The sequence below is a fragment of the Bubalus kerabau genome, chromosome 4, assembly GCF_029407905.1.
Source record: "Bubalus kerabau isolate K-KA32 ecotype Philippines breed swamp buffalo chromosome 4, PCC_UOA_SB_1v2, whole genome shotgun sequence".
NCBI classification, from domain to species: domain Eukaryota; kingdom Metazoa; phylum Chordata; class Mammalia; order Artiodactyla; family Bovidae; genus Bubalus; species Bubalus kerabau.
In genome coordinates this window covers 43,965,712-43,990,543 of record NC_073627.1, presented here as the reverse complement: position 1 = coordinate 43,990,543, position 24,832 = coordinate 43,965,712, and the positions used below count along the sequence as shown (strand labels likewise).

General features: G+C 48.4%; 1 long non-coding RNA gene across 1 annotated transcript; it reads left to right on the top strand.

Annotated features, from left to right (window-relative positions):
• The first annotated feature begins 13,739 nt into the window (after positions 1-13,739).
• Positions 13,740-21,498, top strand: LOC129651370 (uncharacterized). The gene is made up of 4 exons (XR_008714105.1): positions 13,740-13,773; positions 17,260-17,342; positions 18,371-18,505; positions 21,367-21,498. It is a non-coding gene; the product is annotated as an uncharacterized LOC129651370 (long non-coding RNA).
• The last annotated feature ends 3,334 nt before the right edge of the window (positions 21,499-24,832 follow it).

Here is a 24,832-nt window from a genome sequence, read left to right as displayed (position 1 = left end):
TCCTCTTTGCTTTGTGTCCCCCACCTGATTGTTACCCCAGAGGGTCTTGGACCTCCTTATCTATGTAATTGCTTGCTTAATTATTTTCTGTACTAGTCGTCAACTCTGTGAAGGCACAGAAAATGTCTCTCTCTTCCACTCCCAACCTTACTGGTGCCCCACATATAGTAGATGCTTAATAAATATTTGTGAATAAATGATGGCATGCCTATGGCATATCATTGATGCTAAATTCATGCTGTGAGATAATGGAGAAGGGGACAATTGCTTTTGGGGGTGAAGGGAGGTCATTGAGAGCTTCACACAGGAGATGGGTTGACTGAAATCAGCCTTTTTTTGGTTGATAATTTTTAAAGCATTGTTTTTTAAAAATGTATTGACTCTGCTGGGTCTTAGTTGAGATAAGCGGGATTTTTGATCTTCATTGCAGCATGCAGAATCTTTAGTTGCAGCATGTGGGATCTAGTTCCCTGACCAGCGATCAAGCCTGGGGCCCTCTGCATTGGGAGCATGGGGTCTTAGCCACTGAACCACCAGGGAAGTCCTTGAAATTAGCCTTAATTATGCCTTAGGTTTCAGTCAGGGGAGAGGAGGAAGGAGGGCAGAGTGGATGGAGTGACTTATGCAAATTCAAGGCGGTGGGAAATGCAAGATGATCTGGGGTCAGTGAGAAGACTGGTTCTGGTGGAGCGGGGAGTCTCTGTAGGGACACAGGAGGAAGGGTTGGAGCAGGTGGGGGCCAGGCTTTGGGGTCGTCTGAGTCATAGGACATCCTTAGTGACAATACTGCAAAGGGTTATGCCATCACAAAGATATTTACACCAAAACCAGAGAATCTGGAATTCTTAAGGTGGGTTTTCAATGACCAAGGCCAGTGATAGGAACTGAGGGGTTCACTGCTCACTCAGACAGTGGGGGAAGGGATCTGAGTTACAGCCACTGCATTAGGACTGGGAACTAGAGGGGGCTTTCCAACCTCAGGGACCCTCCTAGCCTCTGGCCAGAGAGTGTCAGACATCCAGCACAGCCCCCTGGAGAAGCCAGCCTCACTTCCCCACTCCCAAACAGCCCATCAGTTTGTGGCATCATGGGCACATTGGTGACTTATTTTGAAGTGCCTGAATGACACTTCCTTTCTGAGTGAAAGAAGAAGAAAATTAGTCTTCAAGACAGCTTTCAAACCAAAACTACATCTTGTGGAGCCAACGGGGTTTTGAAGTTTCAGGGAAGCAGGGGCAGGGGCTACCGCCTCTGTCCAGAGACTCCTGGGGCACAGGGCAGCCTGCTAACCTCAACCCACTCCTCAGGGGGGTTTCCAAGACCCTGCAGCATCTGGAACAGTCTAGGATGCCATGGCTCCAACCAAGCTTCCCTTTGTACATGCCTGCTCAGTTGCTGAGTTGTGTTCGACTCTGAGAATCTATGGACTATAGACCACCAGGTTCCTTTGTCCGTGGGATTTCCCAGGCAAGAATGGTGGAGTGGGTTGCCATTTCCTTCTCCAGAGGATCTTCCCAACCCAGGGATTAGATCCACATCTCCTGCATTGGCAGGCGGATTCTTTACCACTGAGCCACTAGGGAAGCCCCAACCAGGCTTCCCAGAGAATCCAAAATCAACCCTTTGAATTTAGAGGCAGGAGGAGGGCCCTGCTCTCATAAATGGGAGTCCTGACTCCTCAGCATTTGCTCCTGCTCTGGGAGGAGGACCAGATCAGCTCTAGCAAGAGCCCGGGTGGGTGGAGACAGCAGAAAAGGGTCTGATGTGAGCTGCTTTCCATCTCTAGACTGAGGCCTCCAGCCTGCCCACCACTCCCAGCCAAGGTCTTTGATCCTCCTCAGCTCCATAAATGTTTAATGCCACTGGCTGGGCAGAAATGAGGCAGGTGCTGAAGCACAGAGGCCGGGGTAAGACTTAAGATCCATGATGCTGGCTAGATTATTTTCATGTAGGAGCCCTGGGATGGGTGGGAGGAGGCCTTCCCCCTCGATGTGACTGAAGTCCCAGGATTCAAGTTTGTGGCACTAATGAAGGAAACTCTAAAAACCCACCAAGGGGCTGAAAATAAAATGAATAATCAATTGCAGAAGCCCAGTTCCCAGTTTGATTGAAGGAGAAAGATGGAAAGTTAAATGACAATCAAATGCAAATACAGCTCAACAAACACCACAGCAATTACCAGGCGCAGGAACCACATGGTGCTTGCAGGCAGCAGGGGTTGGCAATTTGGAAGCCTGGGCTTATGCAGAGGTGATGGGCGTGGGGCCATTTTAATAGACAGTTAAATAGATGCAACACCCCCCCCCTCCCTGCATCTACTTTGCATACACTGCTACTGAATGGGGAACTGGCATTCTGCATCCAGAGGAAGGTTATACCACCTTCTGTGGCTGCCTCTGCATCATTTCAGAGTGGAAGAGGACTCGAGTGCCTGGGAGGTGAGACCAAAGTGGCCCTTGGATCAGAGGACCTTGACATGGTCGTGCCAGTCTCATCAGATTCTTCACATCGCCTGGTGCAGAAGGGATGAGGGTTGAAATTGAAAGAAGTCTGTAGGGTCCTCTGAGAAAGGGCTCAAGGTGCTGGCCTTCCAACAGCCGAAAAGCCCTGGGTGAGAGTGGCCTTCTCTTCTAGATTTGCATAATGCTTTGCATCTCATTTGAATGCTATTAATTTGGTGTCAGGCTAGGTTAGCACTGCGTAGAAAAGAGAACAGCTGGCCTTCTCCCTCCCCTCTGTACCCTGAGGCTCACCCTGAGCATAGCCCTCCCTAACTTAGGGGATGAGGCTTTCACTTCCACCACCCCCTCAATGTTCCCTGGCACTTGGAGAGTCTCTCAGTGAAGCCAACTCCTAAAAGCCAAGGCTGCCTGGGCAGTGCGGCCACCTGCAGAGTTATGCAGGAGGAAGAAGAAAGGGTCCCCCAAGGTTGCCCTCGCCAGACCCAGAGGACCCATTGGAGGATGCAGGCAGCCTTCTTCTCCCCAAGCAATCAAGGCAGCTTGGCTTGGAAAAGGTCCAAAGATAATAACCCAGAAAGGGAGGGAACAAAGACAGGTGATAATCCCAGAGAAATATGGAGAGCTCTAGAAATAAAATGCTCTGAACTCAATATTTCTAGTGCTTGAACTTACATAAAATACATCTGTCCAGAGGCATTGGGTTTATGGTAGTGTGGCTCAGGCTGGAGATCTGGTACCAGGATGACGACCATGGGATGAGAGAATGAGTCACAGGGGTGGGGGAGCAGTGAGCTCCTGAGAAAGGGGAAGGAGCCCAAATACATCATATGGGCTGTCAGATGGGCCTCAGGGGGCTACTGTGAACTGAGGGTGGGCATGGGAGGAACAAAGCTTCCCTGGCTGGCTGAGATGACCCTCAAAGGCATTTGAAGGGATTTCCCTGGTGGTCCAGTGGTTAAGAATCCACCTTGCAATGCAGGGGATGTGGTTTCCATCTCTGGTTAGGAAACTGAGATCCCCCATGCCATGAGGCAACTAAGCCTGTGCACCACACTGGAGACTCCAAGCACTGCAATGGAAGATCCCACATGATGCACGAAGATTCTACTTGCCTCAACTAAGACCTGACACAGTCAAATAAATAAATATATATATATATATATATATATATATTTAAAAAGGCATCTCAGCTCTTTCCTATGTGGAGCCAGCTATAGTGCCCCAACTGCTTCTTACCGGGTTTGACCTAACTGGAATCTTGATCAGCAGTAGGTAGAAATTATTTATGTATAGGAAAAGCAAGGAGGAGGTGCCAAAGACCAAAAACTGGTCTCCTTTTGTCAGGGAGAGCCCTTCTACCCTATAGAATCCCAAGACCATCTCCACCCACCTCCAGGGATGAGGGCAGGTGGGTGAGGCATGAACCACTATCCCAGTCAGACTGACCTCAGCCTTTGCCTCTGACAGCACTCTCCCTGGGCCAAGCATGGCTGGGGGCATGCCCCCTCACTGTTTTTTAAGGCCTGAGATAAGATTAGGGGGTTGCTTTAGATAATATGAGAGGATAATTGAGTTTTCCCCTTTGAGCAAAACCAGGCATGAAGCTTCAGAATTACATAAAAGATAAACTTATAGCTGATTCATGTTTTACAGAAGGGCTTTAGGTAAATTTCCTCTTTTAAAAATTGCCACATACATTTAAAGCAGATTTATGGAAATTTGGTATACTTCTCATTGTTTTTAAGAGTTAGCCCTAAATCCAGTAGGCTGTACTTGACCTTTAAAAATAAGAATAACAGCACCATTTATTATTTACTATTACTGGGCACTGAGCTGCGGAATTTAACTACATTCTCACAGTAATCCTATGAAATAGGCACTGTTACTGTCCCCGTTGTACAGATGAGGAAACTGAGGCTCTGGGAGACTAAATGATTTGTAGCTACCTAGTAGGTCAAACCAATATATACAGACTACCATGGCAGAGCAGAAATGCATATATGTCTCTGCACCTTTGCAGGCTCCTCTGGTGCAGGGGAGTGTAGGCCTCTTGGAATAGGTGGGGCAGGACCGGTTATTTATCAGTTTATTCTTTAGACAAATATTAAGTGTCCACAGTGCTAAATGCTGCGGACACAAAGGTGAGTAAAAGCAGGAGCTGCCCCAGCCTGCTCAGAGCTCTCTGTCTAGAACAGGAGACCTTACACAGAACCGCCTGAATAAATGCAAAGCTACAGTGTAGCAGGTACTCAGGAGAGGTTCCCAGGGCTGTGGAGGCCCACAGTGGGGACCTGACTTAATCAGGGAAGGCTTCCTTGAGGAGGTACTGATTGAGTAGAAAGCCAAGGGACATGTATGAGTTATTCGATCAAATAGGAATGGCGAGTATGTTCCATGCAGAAGTAACAGTAGGTGCAAATTCCTGTGGTAGGCAGGACTAAGAAATGGTTAGAGTGGCTGGATCATAGAGAACAAGAAGCATGGGGTGGGGAACTTCCCTGATGGTCCAGTGGTTAAGAATCCACTTTGCAAAGCAGGGAACGTGGGTTTCATCCCTGGTGGGAGAACTAAGATCCCAAATGCCACGGAGCAACTAAGCCCATGTTTGGCAATGGAAGATCCTGCATGATGCAATGAAGATCCCGTGCACCTCAACTAAGACTTGATGTAGCCAAATAAATAAATGAATAACTTTAAAAAAAAGTGTGGGGTGGGATGCAGCTAGAGAGGCAGACAGGTATAGAACTTCAAAGCTTGGGGGGAGCTGTACATGACCTCTAGGCTGCCCATCTGTCCATGTGTTCATCTGTCCACGCATTCACTCAGCCTTCCTCCAATCTCCTACCCAGTTCATTCATCACCCTCTCACTCGTTTGCTTACTGAATGAGGGACCATTTATTGTGGCAGGACCTCAGTGTCCTGTTGGAGAGGCAGAGCCCTCAAGGAGCTCCCAGGGAGGGGAGAATTAGTTTCATCACTGTGACATAGCATGTCCATCTGTACAAGGTGCTTCAGCAGGCAGTCACCACCCTGGAGGCTAAGTGTCTCCCATGGTTCAAGCCTCCTAAGGCAAAGCAACATCAACCCCTCCAGGGAGATCTTCCAGCCACACAATTCTTCCTGGCACCTAACCTCGTTCCTTTCGGCAACAAAAGTAGCCCACTTCTCATAGCCCCAAGGTGGGGAGTGTTTCTGATGGCCCTTTTCACTGACCCTTCTTTTGGGTTCTGAGGCATCTCTGTCCCAGATGAACACAGGGAAAATTGGTCAGGTCTCCCTCAGATATCAGAATCCAGTTCCAGACACTGCCTGTTCTGGGCATAAAAAATAGGACAGAAATCCCAAATGTCCCTCAGTTCCAGCCACACACTCCCACTCTTCACTCCTCCTTGAACTATTTGTCCTCTGCTTGTGACATCACAGTGGTCTCTATGGCAACCAATTGTGAGGTCACCAATCCTTAAAGCAACAGTGTCTGTAGGGCCAGACAATGGTCAGGAAGAGGCAGGGAGAAGGCAAAACGGAGGCTTGAGAAGAAAACCAGCTTCTACGCAGAAAGTACAAGGCCATTCTAGACCCATGGGAGGGAGGAGGACTCTATTCTAGCCCATCCATAGGGAGGTAAAACCAGCTTATTGACTTTGTCCCTCATTGAAAAGCTTCTACACTGAAAAACAGCCCCTGTGAAATTGCCCATGAAGGGAGAACTTCATCTAATCCCACCCAGATGGGCTGTAGACAGTGATGGGATGTGGTAAGCAGCATCCTGGGGTCACTGAGGTGGCCCCATGTATCACTGGGAAGTGAGGTAGGAGCATGGTTCTATTCTCAGCCCCACTGGCCTAGAGGGGCTGCCAGGACCTGGCCCATGTTTGAGCCTTGATCTTATCAGGGAAGGAGAGAGGATGTGAAGGTGCCAAGGAGGGGGAAATTGCTGATACTTCTCAGGAAGGACTAGGCAGGCCTGCTGGCTCCCCTGAGATCATATTAGTGGTTTGCAAGAGCAAGGCCTTCTGGAAAGGGAGACTGCTCATCAAGAGGCTGGCAGGGGGAAATGTCCCTGGTGGTCCAGGACTTCCCTAGTAGCTCAGACAGTAAAGAATCCACTTGCAATGTAAGAGACATGGGTTTGACCCCTGGGTCAGGAAGATCCCCTGGAGAAGGGAAAGGCTACCCACTCCAGTATTCTTGCCTGGAGAATTCCATGGGCAGAGGAGCCTGGTGGGCTACAGTCCATGGGTCTCAGAGAGTCAGACATGACTGAGTGACTAACACTTTCACTTTCTAGAGGCTACGACTCCATGTTCCCAATACAGGGGGCCCCAGTTTGATCCCTGGTAAGGAAATGATATACAAGTTGCAAATAAGAGTTCCCATGCTGCAACTAAAGATTCTGTGTGTCACTATTAAAGATCCAGCATGCTGCAACTAAAGATCCCTCAGGCTGCAAAGGAGATTGAAGATCTGTGTGCCACAACTAAGACCCAAATAAATTAGTTTAAAAAAAAAAGAGGCTGGGGGCATCCTGAATAGTGACCAGGCTTCGAATTCAGATCTGAGTTGAATTCATCCCAGACTTTAGCTTGCCTTGAGCAAGTCTCTGATCCTCTCTGGGCTTCCACTTCTTTGCATATAAAAGAAACACCATGCCACTTACCTTTCTTAGAAATATTCAGTAAGATAACCTGTAGGAACGCTTGGCACATAATAGGTGCTCAATAAATGCTTTTTATAGTTTTCTATCCTCTCAACCGTTAGCCTGGGGTTTGCATATTATATGTTTGTCATGAATGTTTGGACTCTAAATGCAGTGTAAGAACAGAGGACAGTATTTAGAGCAAGAGAAGTCACTGGATCTGGGTTCAAATCCTGATCCTTACCAGCTATAAGCTTTCAAGCTAATTGTCTTACAGTTTCCTTAAACTGTGAAATGGGGACTCATGATAGTATTGTCCTTATAGGATTGCTTAGGACTAAACGAGGCAGGGAGAGAGCAAGCCTGGCGCTCATGAAATACGCAGTGCATGATGGTGATTGTGCTCAGTCTTGAGTGGTTCTGCGCATGCTGCACAGTCTCTGTTCACTGTCAGCTTGAAGGGAATGCCAGTAATCTGCAGGGCATCTGGAGCCAGAGAGCAGGTCAGCCTCAGACAGGGGCAGAGCAGGGCCGCCTCCCCAGGAAGGGGCCAGCACTTCCTGTTTGGGTTCCCCCAGCGTGGATCCTCAGGACCGCTGCCCAGCTCATGCCAGTCGCAGCGGCTGGGTCCCCAGCTGGGCTGTGCACGTGCACGCTCAGTCGCGTCTGACTCTTTGCGACCCCATGAACTGCAGCCCGCCAGGTTTCTCTGTCCATGGGATCCTCCAGGCAAGAATACTGGAGTGGGTTGCCATTTCCTCCTCCAGCAAGCGAGGGCTGGACTGTGTCTCACGCTCTGTGAAGCCCACGCCAAGGCCTGATACAAGGCAGAGGCTCAGCAGCAGTTCAGGTGAACTGAGTTAGACGCTGTCTTGATAATCCTGTGCCGGTTAACATGAAGTCTGCATATATATACCCCACGGCAGGCTCTGGCCTAAGCATTTTGCCTGTTGTTGAACCTTTGAGGTAGATGTTATTATCCATTTTTAAAATGAGGAAGCAGAGAGGCTAAGTAACCTGCTCAAGGTCACACAGCTTGTAAGCAACAATGGGTCCAGGATTTCAGCCCAGGCTACCTGGCTCTAGAACCTGCACTCTCATGTTAACCCCAGCCTCATGGGCCCTGGCCAGCTGTTTTGCACATCTTTAGACAGGAATTTTCTCCCCTAGCTCTGCCCACCCCATCCCTCTCATCTTCTGACTGAGCCTGGGCCCAGGGCTGCCCAAAGAATGCAAATTCCCTCCCCCGCCCCACCTGCCTCAGCCTTCCCCTCCCGCTCTGTTGAAATAAAGCTCCTGCTGTCGCTGTCACTGCCACAGCTGAAACCACCACCGGATCCTTTGCTTATTTCAAGTCCTCCTAAAGCTTGTTGAGTTCTTAACTTATTAAAGATAAGCACATGGAAATAGGGAGCAAATCTCTTTATTTATGACATAATCTCCAGCCCAGAAAAGCGGCAGGAACAGTGTTGCCTATATTAGGGAACCAATAGGAAAAAAATCAATTAGATCCGCCAGAGCGTTTCGCTATTAACTTTCTTCTGATGTTTCTCTTAAGGCTGGCCATGGGGGTCTCCACCAGCCGCCAAGCCGGAGGAGAGAGGAGAGCTTTGTAGGAACAGAGGCAGGAATGTCACAAGGAAGGCAGCAGACTAGGCTCCCAGACAGATGCAGGAGTCTCTCCATCCCGGTCTCCTTCACGGCCTTCCAAACCTCAGCCAGGAAGTCCTTATGGTGATCTGACCTCCATGTTTCTTGCTGCAGTTTCAGCTGGTGTCTTCAGAGGCAATGAGAGTCAGCTGGTTATTCTTTGCTTCTTGCCGACCAGAACCACAAAGTCTAATCAGATTTCTGTTAGATCTTTTGAGGGCAGGAGCCTCTTCTTCCTGCAAGAATGTTATTCTGGAGGGGCTCTTGTGGAATGATTTTTAGCAGAGTTGTCTTCTGCTGGGTAACGCTGCCTGGGACCTGCACTCACACCATGAGGTCCTCACGTCCACCTGTGCCTACCTTCTAAACTGTCTCCCAGAGAAAGGGGTCTGTCTTACTCCTGAGCAAGTGGGATGTCCTGGCTCCCACAGTAACCCAGAGTCTCCTCAAAGCGATCATGGCTTCTTTTCTAGTTTTCCCTCAGGGCTAGGCAAATAGCAGGTGCTCAGTAAATATCACAGAATCAATAATTATTATAATAATAACTCCATTGACTGAATGCTCACCCTGTGAATGCCAAGAAGGGTGGGTGCTTTGTTACTCAGAGCAAGACCCTTCGCTTCTCCTTGAACCATCAGCCCAGAAGAGGTCTTGAGCTTTATTTTGCTTTGTTTTGTCTTCTTTTTCTGCCCAAGAACAGCAGGAGCAGCAGCTCTGAGAAGTTAGTATTATAATCCTCATTTTACAGAGGAGGAAAGACACTCAGAAATAACATGTCTAGGCTAATAAGTGAATGATTCGCTCTATCCATCTACTTTTGGTCCTGAGTAAGTCCTTCTTGAGGTCTAACCTAAATCTTGTCTCTGTCAGCAGTAGCAGTTCCTTCTCTGTCCCACAGAAGCAGAGAACGGCATCACCACCCATGTAGACTTCTCTCAGTTTAGGAGCGTCCACCAGCTCTTGGTACAGGTTGACCCACAATGAATATTAAACACCAAACTTCACAGAGGCCAGCCCTGCAGGGCAGGCAATGAAGCCACCCTCCTCATGCCTGTTCATTATTATAATTAATATTGAGCCGGGACTGCTGGTGATCTTGCCCTCACCAGGTATTTGGGCTATTTTAGAAGCGTATTCAGATCAATGACAGACAGCTTCAAATAGATAAACTCCCTGCCATCTAGACGAATCAATTGCAACACTGCCGTCACAACAAGCCCAAGAAATCAATCTGATTTCGGGCGACATGGTAACTCAGCGCTGGGCAAGCTGGTTTTAATTTCCCCGTGGCCGAGCCCAGCTTCCTCTGCTCACTGAAGCACTCCTCTTTCCCAGCTGGTGTCTCGTGCACACAGGTGCCCAGGGTCCTTGGAGAGCTTAGGCCAAGGGGGGCAGCCGTATGGAGGACAGGGCGACTAGGAGGTCGTGTGACCTTGAAGAAGGCTCTTGAACCCCCAAACCCAGGAGGAGCTGACTCAGCCCCGCTGTTGGGAACCTCATTTTGCTGGCTTCAGCTCCGATTTTCCGCTGCCCTCTGCAAAAAGCAAGCCTGGGAGCCTTTCTGGGCTGCCTCCCAAATCAGGAGTCACAGAGGTAGCTTGCCTACCTCAGGCACTAGGACAACTGCCCTTCTTGGTCTTGGAGACGGAGTTTGTCTAGCAGGGCAGCAAAAAAGCTCACCAGATCAGACACAGCCATTTACTGGGTGCTTACTTTATGCCCAGGGAGGTAAGCTTAGAACTTTACACACCTCATCTTCTTAATCCCCGCAACAGCCCAAAGAGAGGAAGCAATTTCTACATTTTGTAGAAGAGGAAACCAAAACTCAGAGAGGTTAAAGAACTTGTTCTGGGTCAGACAGCTTGTAATGGATGCAGCCTGGATTTAACCCAGGTCTATTAGACTCCTGTCCCTAAGCCTTAGCCGCCACTCTATCCTAAAGACACCATCAGAGATGCCCCTCACACTCCCCCTGCTTGAATCCTGTCTGGTTAAATGAACCCATTACTTTTCCTCCAACCTGCCAGGGAAAGGAGCCTCTCAGGAATTCTGACAATTAGCAATTATTCCCTGAACTTTCACCTGATGCTCCAGGTACTGAGTTGAGGGTGCTAAGGAGATAAGAAGGTCAAGAGGCCAGCTGGCCACCTTCCTGCACCTCGTCTGTTACTCCCCTCCCCTCTCCCACCCTATTAGTCTATCTGTGTGGTGAGACATGGGGCCTTGGACAGCCTGCAGGGTGTTGGGAGATGTGACTTTGGAGTCAGCTGATTTGGGCTCAAATTCTAGCCCATTCAGTAGAATATCCGGGGCAAGTCTCTTAACCTCTTGGCGTGTCTCTTATCTGATCTCGACAAAATGAAGATACTTTGTTGTTGTTCAGTCGCTCAGTCGTGTCTTACTCATTGAGACCCCATGGACTACAGCACACCAGGCTTCCCTGTCCTTCACTATCTCCTGGAGTTTGCTCAAACTCATGTCCATTGAGTCGGTGATGCCATCTAACCATCTCATCCTCTGTCATCCCTTCTCCTCCTGCCTTCAATCTTTCCCAGCATTAGGGTCTTTTCCAATGAAGCAGCTCTTCCCATCAAGTAGCCAGAGTATTATTGGAGCTTCAGCTTTAGCATCAGTCCTTCCAATGAATAGTCAGGGTTGATTTCTGTTAGGATTGACTTGCTTGATCTCTTTGCTGTCCAAGGGACTCTCAAGAGTCTTCTCCAACACCACAGTTCCAAAGAATCAATTCTTCGGTGCTCAGCTTTCTTTACGGTCTAACTCTCATGTCCATACATGACTACTGGAAAAACCATAGCTTTGACTAGATGGGCCTTTGTCAGCAAAGTGACATCTCTGCTTTTTAATATGCTGTCTAGGTTTGTCATAGCTTTTCTTTCAGGGAGCAAGTGTCTTTTAATTTCATGGCTGCAGTCACCATCCACGGTGATTTTCAAGCCCAAGAAAATAAAACCAAGGATAATAATAAAATAACAACAATAAAAAAAAGATAATAATAAAATAAAGGCAAGGATACAAACAGAACAAAAGGGAGTTGGTCAGATGGGGGTGGGGGCTGGGAGCCCTCCTGTCCCATCCCTTTCCTCACCCCCATCCCCATAGTAACTGCCCCCTGCACCCCAGGTGCTGTGACCAAGCCCTGGGCCCGGCTATTTTTCTGGGTCCGACATCATCTCTTACCTGACAGCTACCGTGAGCCTGTTTGGGTTTCAAGCATGACAATTTAGGTGCAAAGTGGGCAAAGCTGCCCCTGGCCATAGGGAAGCCACATAGCTACATCCTTTGGGGGTTGGGTTTGGGCATTGCAGCTGTAGACGCTTGGGTCTGGGGACCAGACGGCCCTGGACTATGAAGAAGGGTCTTCTGTCTGTCCCAGGGAGCTTGAGCTGGCTCTTGTAGGGGTAGACACTTGTTCATCAGGCTCTGCATCTTATGTCTTCCCTGAGGGAGGCAGGGATGTCTGAACCTTGAAACCTAGCAATGGAGAGTGACATATAATACCTCACAGCTAGGGAGTGACAGAAGCAGATTCAAACCCAGGCCTGTGTGACTCCAGAGGACTGGGGCTGCCTGGACTCCCTCTTCCCTGTGTGGAGGCTGCTCCTCACACCCCGTTTCGCATCTATCAGCCTTTTGACCCACCAAATACAGGGCATGAAGAGAGAAACTCAGAGGAAAGCAAGAGGGAATGGGAGTAGGTGCTGGAAAGACTTCCAGATGCAGGAGACTGTCTCTAGGAGAGGTTATTCAAGAGGCAGTACAGTCTCTGGGGCGGTTTCTGTTGGGGTCTCAATTCAGCTGTCCACCCACCCCCCGTGACTCCCACTTCTTGAAAGCTACTGAGAGACAAGATGACCTCTGATGAGTGTGACTTTTTTTTTAATATTTATTTTTGGCTACATGGGGGTCTTAATTGCTCTGAGGCATGTGGGATCTTAATGCCCCCACCAGGGATAGAACCTACATTCCCTGCATTGGAAGGCGGATTCTTAACCACTGGACCATCAGGGAAGCCCCTTCTCTATTTTTTGAATAGGCAGTACCTGTACATGTTTCAAAAAATAAAGGTACAAAAAATGAGCTGGCTCAGTGAAAGTTCTCCCTCCCACCCAAGTCTCCCAGTTCCCCTCCCCAGGGGAAGCAATGTTCTGTTTCCCATCCACACATATACAAGCAAATAGGGACACATATTCTCTTTCCTTCGTCTCATTTTTAACACACAAGATGTAGCTTAGCCGGGCACACTGTTCTCTGCCTTGCTTTTGTCACCTGACAATATATCTTGGAGATTACTCTGAATCAGTACATAAAGAGCTGCCTTCCTCTTAGGTGTCTTTTTATGGTCACAGGCTTCTCGGGGAGCTCAGAAGTAATCACATCTGGTTTGATTAGCTCCACATTTCCATTTATGACTACCCCGCCCAGAGAGGGCAGGAAAGCGCTCCAAGGTCACGCAGCAAGGACTAAAGATGCGCGCGGGCTTCTGCCCCCAGCTCAGGCCTCGGTTCCTGCTCCCCCAACCCCGGGCCACCTCGAAGCAGAGGCTGCTCAGGCGGGGGAAGGAGAGGGAGGGGGGCGTCTCTAATTGAAATGCTCCCCGCGCTGCGCGTTTGCAGCCGGCACCTGGCGGCGCGCGGTGCGGGTGAAGGTGCGGCCGGCCTGGGGTTGCCGGGCGCGCCGGGGCGGGCGGCGGCCGAGTGCCCACGTGGGAGCAGGCGAGGCCGGCCGAGTCTCCGGGAAACCCGCGCCGCCTGCTTCTCGGTAATGAGCTCCCGGGGCCGAGGTGAGCTTTCCTCGCTGCTCACACGGCAGTCGCGTGGCACCAAAGAAAACGGGGATTTTTTTTTTTTTGCTTCGTGCCTGACAGCTCATTAGAAGAATTAATTTACTCCAGCGTTTGCAGTTTAAAGGACATTATTTACTGGTTAATTGTTGTTATTACAAAATGTTAAATATCATTATTTATTTCCCAGGTCCTGACAGCTTCTCTGACAGGAATTTATTAGGTGAGACGGGATCACCGGTGGGTGTCCCTGTGCCGAGCAGCGTGAAGGTGGGGGGGTGGGGTGGGGATCACCCTTGGGCCTGGGTCTCTGAGCAAGGGAGACACTTCGAGGGCAGGATGTTGGGGGCTGTCTAGATCCTGCCTGCCCCCCACCCAGGGGGCTGCCTGGAAGCTGCTTCCACTTTGGGGGCCCCTCTGTTCTGACTGGGCAGCGCCCTCGCCTTACAGTCTACCCAGCCATCACCCACTTTTCTGTCTGAGGGAGAAGGTTGATTAGGCTCATTTTACAAGTTAGGAAACTGAGGCTCATACACAGGTGACAGGCTGGGTGCTGACAGATGAGATGATCTGGGATTTAGAAGAGAGCACTGTGGTCTGAGACCTGATGCCCAGCCCTGGGAAATGTGAATTTGGGGGCTGTCTTCAAACAATGGTTCTTCAGACAAGGCCTTCCATTCCATCCTTTCCTGCCCAGGAAACTGCCAGTAGCAGGTTGCCTCAAGGAAAATTTGAAGAACCAAAGGGAAATGAAAAGTGCTTTGAAAAAGTATGAAATCGAGCTCAACCAAGCCATTATTGTTGCTATGCTGTAAATTATTGCAAAGTTATTTCTGGCTGCCAGCCTGGTTTATTTTAGACCCTACCTCATTTCTTCCAGGTTATAGGTCCTAATTCCTTGCCTGGTGAGAAAGAGTCGAAACACTATTGGAGTGAATCCTGACCAGATTCAGAAACTGTAACTATAGCTTGGAGAATTTTACAGATTCTCAGAAGATCAGGGCTTGTCATCCTTCAGAGGTCTTCTCCACCAGCCCCTCAGTTTATTTTATTGCCGTGTTAAATTTTTAACAATTTTATTCATTTTTCAAGTAGGTAGTTCATGCCCAAGGTACAAAATTCCAAACGCATTAAATAGTATATGGTGAACAGTCTTTCTCACTCCTCCGAGGCAGCCAATGTTATTGATTCTTTGTTTTGACTATATTTAAAAATAGCATTGTTTCCCTTTTTTGTTCATGTAGAAAATACAATTATTCCTGCAGAAGGAAATAAAAATCATATCCAATCCCACTATTCAGAGGTGAATACTGTTGATGTCTTGGTGTATAATCAGGGAGCCTTTTCTCTGCACTGACACACACATCTCTAGTTACAGACTTGCATATTGTTGTTTATTTGCTCAGTTGTGCCCTGCTCTCTTGTGACCCTATGGACTGTAGCCCACCAGGTTCCTCTGCCCAAGGGATTCTCTAGGCAAGATTACTGGAGTGGGTTGCCATTTCCTCCTCCAGGGGATCTTCCCAATCCTGGGATTGAACCCATATCTCCTGCATTGCAGGTGGATTCTGTACCGCTGAGCCAACAGGGAAGCCCACAGATTTGCATAACCTGAGTTTGTCACTTGTTTACATTAAATATTTATTCTTCAAAAATAAAGTTCTGAGAGGATACGTGCTAAACTGATAATTGGTATCTTGAGGAGAGGAACTGGATTGGGTTAGGAAAAGGGGGAACTTTGTATTCATTATACAGGATGTTTTTTAGAATGCAAATATATTTGTATATTGCTTCCCCCCAATATTCCAGAATCTACTTTTAAATGACTCCATCAGAAGGCTACTATTTAACCAATCCTTTCTTATTGTGGTCTGAAGATGTCTGCTGGTTTTGCTCTTATCAACAAAGCTGGGGGTGGACACTTTTGTACATCTCTGCACACTCATCCATTGTTTCCTTGGGGCAGTTTCTAAGAAATGGAATTGCTAAAGGGAATGTACACTTTAAGGGCTTTTTGATCCATCATGTCAAATTTCCTTCCTTTAGGGCTGTTTCAATCTCCCATTCCACCACCCGCTCCCCACCCCCACTTCTGATTTGTTCAGCACAAAAGTATAAGGTTTGTGAGATAGTAGGGCAAAGCCAGGGGAGGCTGGCACTGTTTCTTCTCTGGGTGATGTTCAAGAAGAGGGCAGTGTGTGATTTGAGATGCCTCAGACCCCTGGGATCCTCTCAGGAGTCCCAGAGGGGACCTCAGTGCTCAGATGAGTGCCAAACCCTCAGGCTGGGATGGCAGGGGTCTCAGCAAGTCCTAATCACAAGGTCGAAGATTTGTGTATCAAGCCTCTTGGTCTGGATCCAGATCCTTCGTCCAGGCATCCGAGCAGAGGGTGAGTGCAGCCCCACTCTCTGTGAGGGTTTCCAGGCTAAAGGCACAGCTGGGATGCTTCCTCTCAGAGCTCTTCCAGTCCATGAGGGTGACATCCCTCAAGATCATGTGGTGCATGGAGCACCTTCCAATTCCTACCTCCTCTAAATGTCACAGTCGGTCTTCTCTTTGATTCTAGGCGCTCGTTGCTGCCCAGGTCTTGTGGATCTTACCTGCAGCCTTTGCTCCCTAAGATTCTCTGGCAAGTTGACCTATCCCATCTGGAAGGCTTCCAGAGGAACAAGAGGGACATGAGATGGACTTGTTGATTTAATATTGAAAAGAGGGCATTCTGAAAGCTCCCCTCCTCCCTGGAGCCCAGCATCTCGATGGTAGCTGAGGTTTCCTCTTGCTGGGGCGAAAAGAGAACGCCCACGATTGCATCTCATTGGTGAGATGAATAATACATTTGAAGCATCTCACAAACTGTGTTTGATCCGCCTAAAGCTTCAACCGTTAACGTATTTCTCTTTATCCCCAGCAAGGGAGGGCTGGGAACTGTCAACATTTTCCTTTTTGCCTAATTTGTGCTTTCTCCATAAAGAGAAAAGCAGGGGCTAGGGGAGGGAAGGAACAGGAAAAGAGAATGGTAGTGACACATACTCCCTGGAAAAATTCAATGAGTCACAGGACTGGGGGTTGCTCCCATGGCCTGGGGACCACTGGGGTCACCTGATCAGAGCAGGGGCAGGGTCTCTGAGGGGAGAGGATCTGCTGTGGGTGCGGGGCCTGTTTGCAGCACTGTGTGCCTAAGAAGTTGATCCTTGGAAGGGCCCATCTCCAGTGTTTCTGAAAATGCTTCCCAGAGGTGAGAAGTTGAGGTTTGTCAGCTGCCAAGCACAGAAGATGCTCTGTTCTCCTCATGGAAGGTGCAGAGTAAAGATATTAAAAACGGCCACTGACTGGGACTTCCCTGGTGGTTCAGAGGTTAAGATTTTGCGCTCCCAACACAGGGGGCCAAGGTTCGATCCCTGGTCAAGGAACTAGATCCCACATGCCTCAACTAAGAGTTCACATGCTGCAACTAAAGGTCTCATATGCCTTTACTAAGACCCAGAGCAGCCAAACAAACAAAACACAAAAGTACCCCCGACTGATCTCAGGGGCCAGGCGCTGTGTTGGTGTTTAAACTTACAAGCCTTTAGTCCCTTCTTATTTTACTCTGAGGGGTAACCTTAAGTTCTGAGGATCTTATCCAAGGTCACCCTGATTGCCCATGTCAGGCTATCTGGCCCAGAAGTTCATGTTCTTAACCACAGGGCTGTTCTCTCTCTCAACTAGGCTCTGCTCCTTTGCCAGACCTGTCTCCTGCTCTGGAAGGACAGAGAAGAGAGAAGAGGCTATGAGCACAGACTCTAGAGTTGGTAATCCTGGCTCCTTCTCCTCACCTCTCACTGAGCCTTAGTTTCCACATGTGTAAACAGGAGACGTTAACAATAGTACCCAACCTCACAGAATTGTGGTGAGGATTAGAGAAGTAAATATGCTCAGGTTCTCAGAGCCTGGAGCACAGGAAGCATTGCTACTGCTGCTGCTAAGTCGTTTCAGTCGTGTCCGACTCTGTGAGACCCCAGAGATAGCAGCCCACCAGGCTCCCCCGTCCCTGGGATTCTCCAGGCAAGAACACTGGAGTGGGTTGCCATTTCCTTCTCCAATGCAGGAAAGTGAAAAGTGAAAGTGAAGTCACTCAGTCCTGTCCGACTCTTCACGACCCCATGGACTACAGCCCGCCGGGCTCCTCCGTCCATGGGATTTTCCAGGCAAGAGTACTGGAGTGGGGTGCCATTGCCTTCTCCAGTAGGAAGCACTAGGAAGCACTAACTACGTGTATTTGCCTTTATGTGGGATCTTCCTGAACCAGGGATCAAACCCATGTCCCCTGCATTGGCAGGTGGATTCCTAACCACTGGACCACCAGGGAAGTCCTCCCAACTGATCTCAAACTTATTTTACCTTCTCTCTTGGGACTGCCTGTCTGTCCCAATCCACCTTATTTCCCAGCCCCCTTCCTCTGCCCAGCCTGGCTTAGGGTCCCACTGTCAGACCCCCTAGGTTCTTAGAGGGCTCCCTGTGATTCCCAGAATTCTGCAGACAGAAATCAGATTTCAGCAGGTCTTTTGCCTGATTTCTAATAGTTCCTTTCATTCCCATGGATCTTACCGATGTTCATGGCTCTTTTATCTTTTGCAGCCCCCATACAGGAAACACCCATCCCCTAGGTAACCAGCAGCACACTTTGGCAGGAGGCGGAGCACAGAGAGAGATGGCTTCCCTGGGAGGGAAACAGAGCAGACAGTCTCCAGCGGGGAAGGGACAGAGGATGGAGAGTGATTTTCCTAATACCTGACAATGTGTCTGCCATCCTGAGCCATTCGTTGCTGTACTTTCACAGGCATCGCCCCTCCCTGCGGGGAGGCTGTAGTTGTGTCCACCCTCAAGCCCCTCCCATCGCGGAAGTGTGACACAGGAGGGAGAAGTCTGCCAAAGCAAGTACTGAAGCTGGATTTTGGAGCGGACATCCTTACAGGTGGTGAGAGGGTAGTTCTGGTGATGCGGAACCTCTCCCAGCAGGGCCGGGCAGCCCCAGTGGTCCCCAGCAGACTGACCTGTGTGCCTGCCCAGTGCCCCAGAACCCTTCTGTTCAGGCCTGGCATCCCACGGATGTGGCATTCTGCTCAGCAGCTTATAGCACAGACGGGAGGGCGGGCATTGCGGAGAATCGATTTGCGGGAGCAGCGGGGGCTTTCTCTTCCTCCCTACTTCCCTGGTCTTTGATCTCCTGTCCTTCCTTCATAGTTCCATTTTTCCCCTCCTTCCTCCCTTGATGTCTCCCTCTTTCTCTCCCTTTGGCAGAATCACAGCAGCTCCCTAGAAGGCAGGTGTGATGAGGGGTTTAGGGGTTGGGGAGGGGAGCAACCTTTTGTCCTCTTGTTCTTTCTGACGGAGTGGGACCTCGCTGCCCAAGGTACCAGCCTCCGACCCAAGTTCTGAGAGGAAAGGTTTGACCACAGTGAAAGGACACACACACACACACACACACACACACACACATTTGGACAGAAAGAGCTGAAACAGAGAGAGAGAAATCTAGAAAGACAGGGAGAGGCAAAGAGAGAAAGAGACAAGATTCAGAGCATTGAAACAGTGAAAGGCAGAGACATGGAGAGTCAGAGACAATGAAAAAAAGAAAATTCAGCAAATTAAAAATTTTACAACCATCCAGCAAGTCTGCAAAAATGATCTTCCCTGCGGTCTTTCATTTATCTCATTATCTGACTCCTAATGTGCTTTTTCCCCCTTTTCTTTTCTCGCCACACTTGGTGCAGAATCTTATTAGCTTTTTTTTTTTTTCTGGCAGGGGCTTCATATAGTCTTTTTCATTACATTTCCTAATAAAAACAATCACTAGGACGGCACGGCTGGAGGATTAAAAAGCCACCTCAGCAGCCTCTTGGCCAGCAGAGCCACGACTTGGTGTGGCCTCATTCATGCTGCCAGGGGAGCGGGCCAGCCCCGGCGGGCCGGATCAGGGAAGTTCCAGGACTGAGAGAGGCATTCCAGCAGGCTTGCAGGTGAATGATGTCATGGAGATGAGAAAACAGAAGAGCTGGAGGAGGTGGCCCCTACTTGGAGCTGTCTGAGGGCAGGGCCTGAACCCAGCGCCAGCCTGACCCCAGTGTCCCGGTTTTGCTCCAGAGCAAAGAATATTTGGAGCCTTTCTCTTTGGACATCTGGCTTACCTGGCAGCAAATTCTTCTGAGTATCAGTGATGTCAAGTTTTCAGCTTTTGAGAGTAGATCTTTTATATATATATATATATATTTTATTTTTATTTATGTGTGTATTTGTCTGCACTGGGTCTTAGTTGCAGCCTGTGGGATCTAGTTCCCCGACCAGGGATTGAACCCCCAGCCCCCTGCGTTGTAAGCTTGGAGTCTTAGTCACTGGACCACCAGGGAAGTTCAGGGAGTAGATTTGATTTTGTTACCCACACTTTTTTTGGTGGTATAATTCATATAACATACAGTTTACCATTTTATTTATTTATTGGCCACATCACGGGGCTTGTGGGATCTTAGCTTCCTGACCTGGGTCTGAATCCGGACCTACAACAGGGAGAGCACCAGGTCCTAATCACCGGACCAGCAGAAAATTCCCTATTTTTATTTTTAAACTTACCATTTTAACCATTTCAAGTGTCCAGTTCAGTGGCATTAAGTACATTTACATAGTTGGGCAATCTCACCTCTGTCCATTTCCAGAACTTTTTCATCACCTGTACTCATTAACAGTGACTCCCATTCCCCCCTCCCCCACCTCTAGGCACCCACCTCTACTTTTTGCCTCTATGAACTTGACTGCTCTGGGCACCTCATATAAGTAGAATTATACAGTACTTGTCCTTTTGTGACTGGCTTATTTCACTTAGCTTAATGTCTTTTAGGTTCATCCATGTTACAACATGTGTTAGAATTTCATTCCACAGAGAGAACAAACGTATGGATACCAAGGGGGAAAGCGGGGTGGGATGAACTGGGAGATTGGGACTGACATATACACACAGCGGATGCTATGTATAAGATCGATAATGAATGAGAGTCTATTGTATGGCACAGGGAACTCGTCTCAATTTTTTGTGGTGACCTAAATGGGAAGGAAATCCCAAAAAGAGAGGGTTCATGTATATGTATAACTGATTCACTGTGCTCTACATTAGAAACTAGCATAGCATTGTAAAGTGACTTTATGCCAATAAAAATTAAAAAATGTTTTTCATTCCTGTTTAAGGCTGACAAATAATCCATCCTGTGAATATACCACATTTTGTTTATTCCACACTTTTTTTCCCCTACAAAATAGAAACATTTCTACTCACAGGAGCAGAGTGAAAAGAGAAAACTCATCTAGAGTTCCATCACATTAACATAACAATTCTTCTTTCTTTTGTGTGTTTCTCTCTGTTGCTAATAATTGAACAATGCTGTCCTCCAAGGACCATTCGAGACCACTCTGAGAAAGCAGCATGGCAGAGGATATGGTGCTTGGAAAGGGTCAAAAGTTACCAGGAAACACATCTGATATATCAAGTTAAGGGAAAGAAAGGAACCCCCTATAAAATAACTTGACATTTTATTGCCCCAGGTTATAAGCTGGCCCTGAAAGTATTTCACACATTGCCCTCCGACATGATATGGGCCGAACACTAAGTGGTGCCCGATTAACAACACAGCCTCTCAGGGGGGGTGACTTTGAAGAGAACAATGGAAATATTTGGCTTAGTACTTTTAAAAATGTAAGTACAATAAAATTAAATTAAAGCAATTTTGAAATGACTTGCTCATCTGGGGGCCACTGAGGCCATTCCTGGTTAACTGCTTCATTTCTCAGATGCTTGGTCGGGGCTGATGGAGTCGAACCCACTAGCATTTCTCAAAGACCAGAGGGCATCACAGGTTTGGGCGGCCGTCAAGGAAAGGCATCATTGCAGAGTGTGTCGGTTTCAGCAGGGCATCTCCAACCTCAGCCACTGGTTCTGCTAATAAAGACAATGCCTTGTATCTGTGTGGTCCTTTGGGAACCTTTACCTTTCATTTTTTCCACTTTCCTCCAGGACGTTTTTCCCTCTAAGTCTCTACAAGCCTCTGTCGCTTTCCTAGACCCCCCCAAAATAGTAGACTCTGCTCAGAGAGTAGAAGCCCAGAGGCTACTAAGACAGCTTCACAGATGCCTTTTCCTTCCCTCCTCTTGTGTCAGAGCTCCTGAAATGAACCATGGATTTCACTATTTTCCCTCTTTCCACATACGTCAAAAATGTTTATTTTCCATGTAGCCTTAAGAATTGGATCTTGGGACTTTCCTGATGAGATCCTGTGGCTAAAAATCTGTGCTCCCAATGCAGGGGACCTGAGTTCAATCAGTGGTCAGGGAACTAGATCCCACACGTGGTAACTCAGAGTTCACATGACGCAGCTATAGATCCTGCATGTTGTAATGAAGATGGAAGATCCCAACTGCTGCAACTAAAGTCCCATTGGAAGCACAAAGTGAAAGTTGCTTAGGTATGTCTGACTCTTTGCGGCCCTGTGGCCTGTGGACTTTGCAACCGCTGAATTCTCCAGGCCAGAATACTGGAGCGGGTTGTCTTTCTCTTCTCCAGGGGATCTTCCCAACCCAGGAATCGAACCCAGGTCTCCCAAATTGCAGGCAGCTCCTTTACCAGCTGAGCCACCAGGGAAGCCCAAATAAATATTACAGACAAACAAACAGGGCTTCCCTGGTGGCTCAGTGGTGAAGGATCTGCCTGCCAATGCAGGAGACATGGGTTCAATCCCTGGTCTGGGAAGACCCCACATATGCAAAGCAACTAAGCCCATGACCCACAACTATTGAGCCTGTGCTCTAGGGCTTGGGAATCACAACTGCTGAAGCCCTTTAACCCTAGAGCCCATTCTCTGCAACAAGAGAGGCCACCGCAGTGAGAAACCCAAGCACCACAGCTAGAGAAAAGCCCAAGCAGCAAGAAGACCCAGCACAGTCAAAAATAAATGAATAAATAAAATTATTTAAAAAAACAAACAAAACTGGATCTTTTCCTTATATATACACACTCTCTGTTTTACCAATATCAGCCTTTCCTATTTCACTCTTTCTTTTTCTGAGACGCTGTCTCTTCCCTTCCATCAGTGCTCCAGGGGGCTTTAATTTTTCTTTTACTCTCAGCTTTCTATCAATCAAGGGGAGGGGAAAACACTTTATCTGAACCCTTGGTGTGCAACAGCAGCAACCAGCAGCTGCCAGGGCAGTGGGAACTTCATTTCCAGTGCTGACGTTTATAAATGTGGCACACAATACCAGTAGGGACTAGAATAAATCACATAGCTTCTCCAAAGATCCCCAGCGGCAGCTTTAGAGTCTCTTCCCATTGGGGGTCATGCTCCTCTTTCTTTGCAGGGGGTGGGGGTGTGGAAGGCTGTGATTTGTAACACGTACCAACCCACATTCTTGCCTACCCTTGGTGTAAGCCCTGAGCCCAGCACCCAGGATGCTCTGGAGCAAGGATGCTCTGGGCCTGTCTCTGGATGTGGAGAAAGGCTTGGGGCTTGAAATCCAGGCTGGGGGTTGGAATATTGGCTCTGTCCCTTTCCAGCTATCAGTTTCCTCATCTGCAAAATGGGGCTAAAAATCCCTGCCCCGCCTACCTCCCAGGGCTGTTGTGAAGATCCAGTGACCTGTCTGTAAAGCGAGGGCCTTTATGCAATGTACTGAAGGGTTGTTGCTGCTAAGTCACATCAGTCGTGTCCGACTCTGTGCGACCCCATAGATGGCAGCCCACCAGGCTCCCCCGTCTTATTAAGGAGCAAAAAAAATTTAAAACCAGCATTGTTCAGAGAGAGCTTTCTGGATGGGCTCTGGGCTGAGAGGTCTCAGCCCATTCCCTGAACCTCAGCTTTTTCTTTTCGTTTAAGAATTCTGGGCAAGGAGCACTGATGATCTGCTCAAACACAGCTGGACCCTTCCCAATGTCTTTTCTAAGCTTTTCCTTCTGTCCCTCCAAATATCAAGAAAATACAGGTAGACAAATATGCTAGGTGGACGGAGGAAGGGAAAGACAGAGAGAGACTGAGAGAGGAGGGTTTCCAAGGATGAGGCAGGAGACAGGGAGAGTTGCCTCATACCCTCTGTGTCACTGGGAACTCATTATGGATCCTTTCAAGGTTTGGTTCAGCGAGACCCAGCATGGGCCCCCTCAATCCCACTCTCTTTATATTCCCCACACTTCCAGGTGCTGCTTGCCACCTTTCACCTGCTTTCTGGTCCTTCTGTGACTTTCCATCCTACCAAGGCCAATCCCTGCCTGTGGTTGGGAGCTTAGGTTCCAGCCAGGGTGCTGACGACACCCAAAGCCTGTCCCTGAGCCCCCTCAGGACAGCAATTATCTGTACAGTGTTTTCTTCTAAGCCTTTTCCTATATAACAAGATTCCACCCAGCGTCATTCCGCAGAGGCGACTACTGTTGCCAGTTTCTTGCTATCCTTATAGAGAGAAAACTGATTTTCTTTAAATATTTGTTCAACACTTTATTTAAAGGGATTAGGGGCTGCAAAGAGAAAGACTGAACAGAGGACCAAGTTTCTTTATTGTTCTGAGCAGTTCGGCTCTGGTGGACAATTGCACGCCTCATTCTTTAAAACAAAAACAGTGAAGTGCGTGGGTCCCACTCTCAGCTGAAGGCCATTAACATGGTGATGGGGCAGGGATGTCCCAATCTACACCTGCATCTTATCAAAATAGTTTTTAAACAAATAGAGTGATTCTCTAAAAGGCATCTGGTCAGCAAAAATTCTCCTCTGTCTTACTCCAGTCATGATGATGCTTTAGGGTCCCATCTATACTGACCCTTCAGCCAAAGCCTGGCTGGTCCACCGCAAATCTGACTCTCATGTGGCTATTATGAGCATCCCATTCTTGTTGTTCTCTGAGTGAGGTGGTCATTCTTATTTGATTACTGCCTCTTTTTTTTTTTTTTTTTCACTCTTGGTATCTGAGACGGAGAAGGCAATGGCACCCCACTCCAGTACTCTTGCCTGGAAAATCCCATGGGCGGAGGAGCCTGGTAGGCTGCAGTCCATGGGGTCGCTAAGAGTTGGACACGACTGAGCAACTTCACTTTTCACTTTCCTGCATTGGAGAAGGAAATGGCAACCCACTCCAGTGTTCCTGCCTGGAGAATCCCAGGGACGGGGGAGCCTGGTGGGCTGCCGTCTCTGGGGTCACACAGAGTCGGACATGACTGAAGCGACTTAGCAGCAGCAGCAGCAGCAGCAGGTATCTGAGAAGGAACGGGACAGGGATG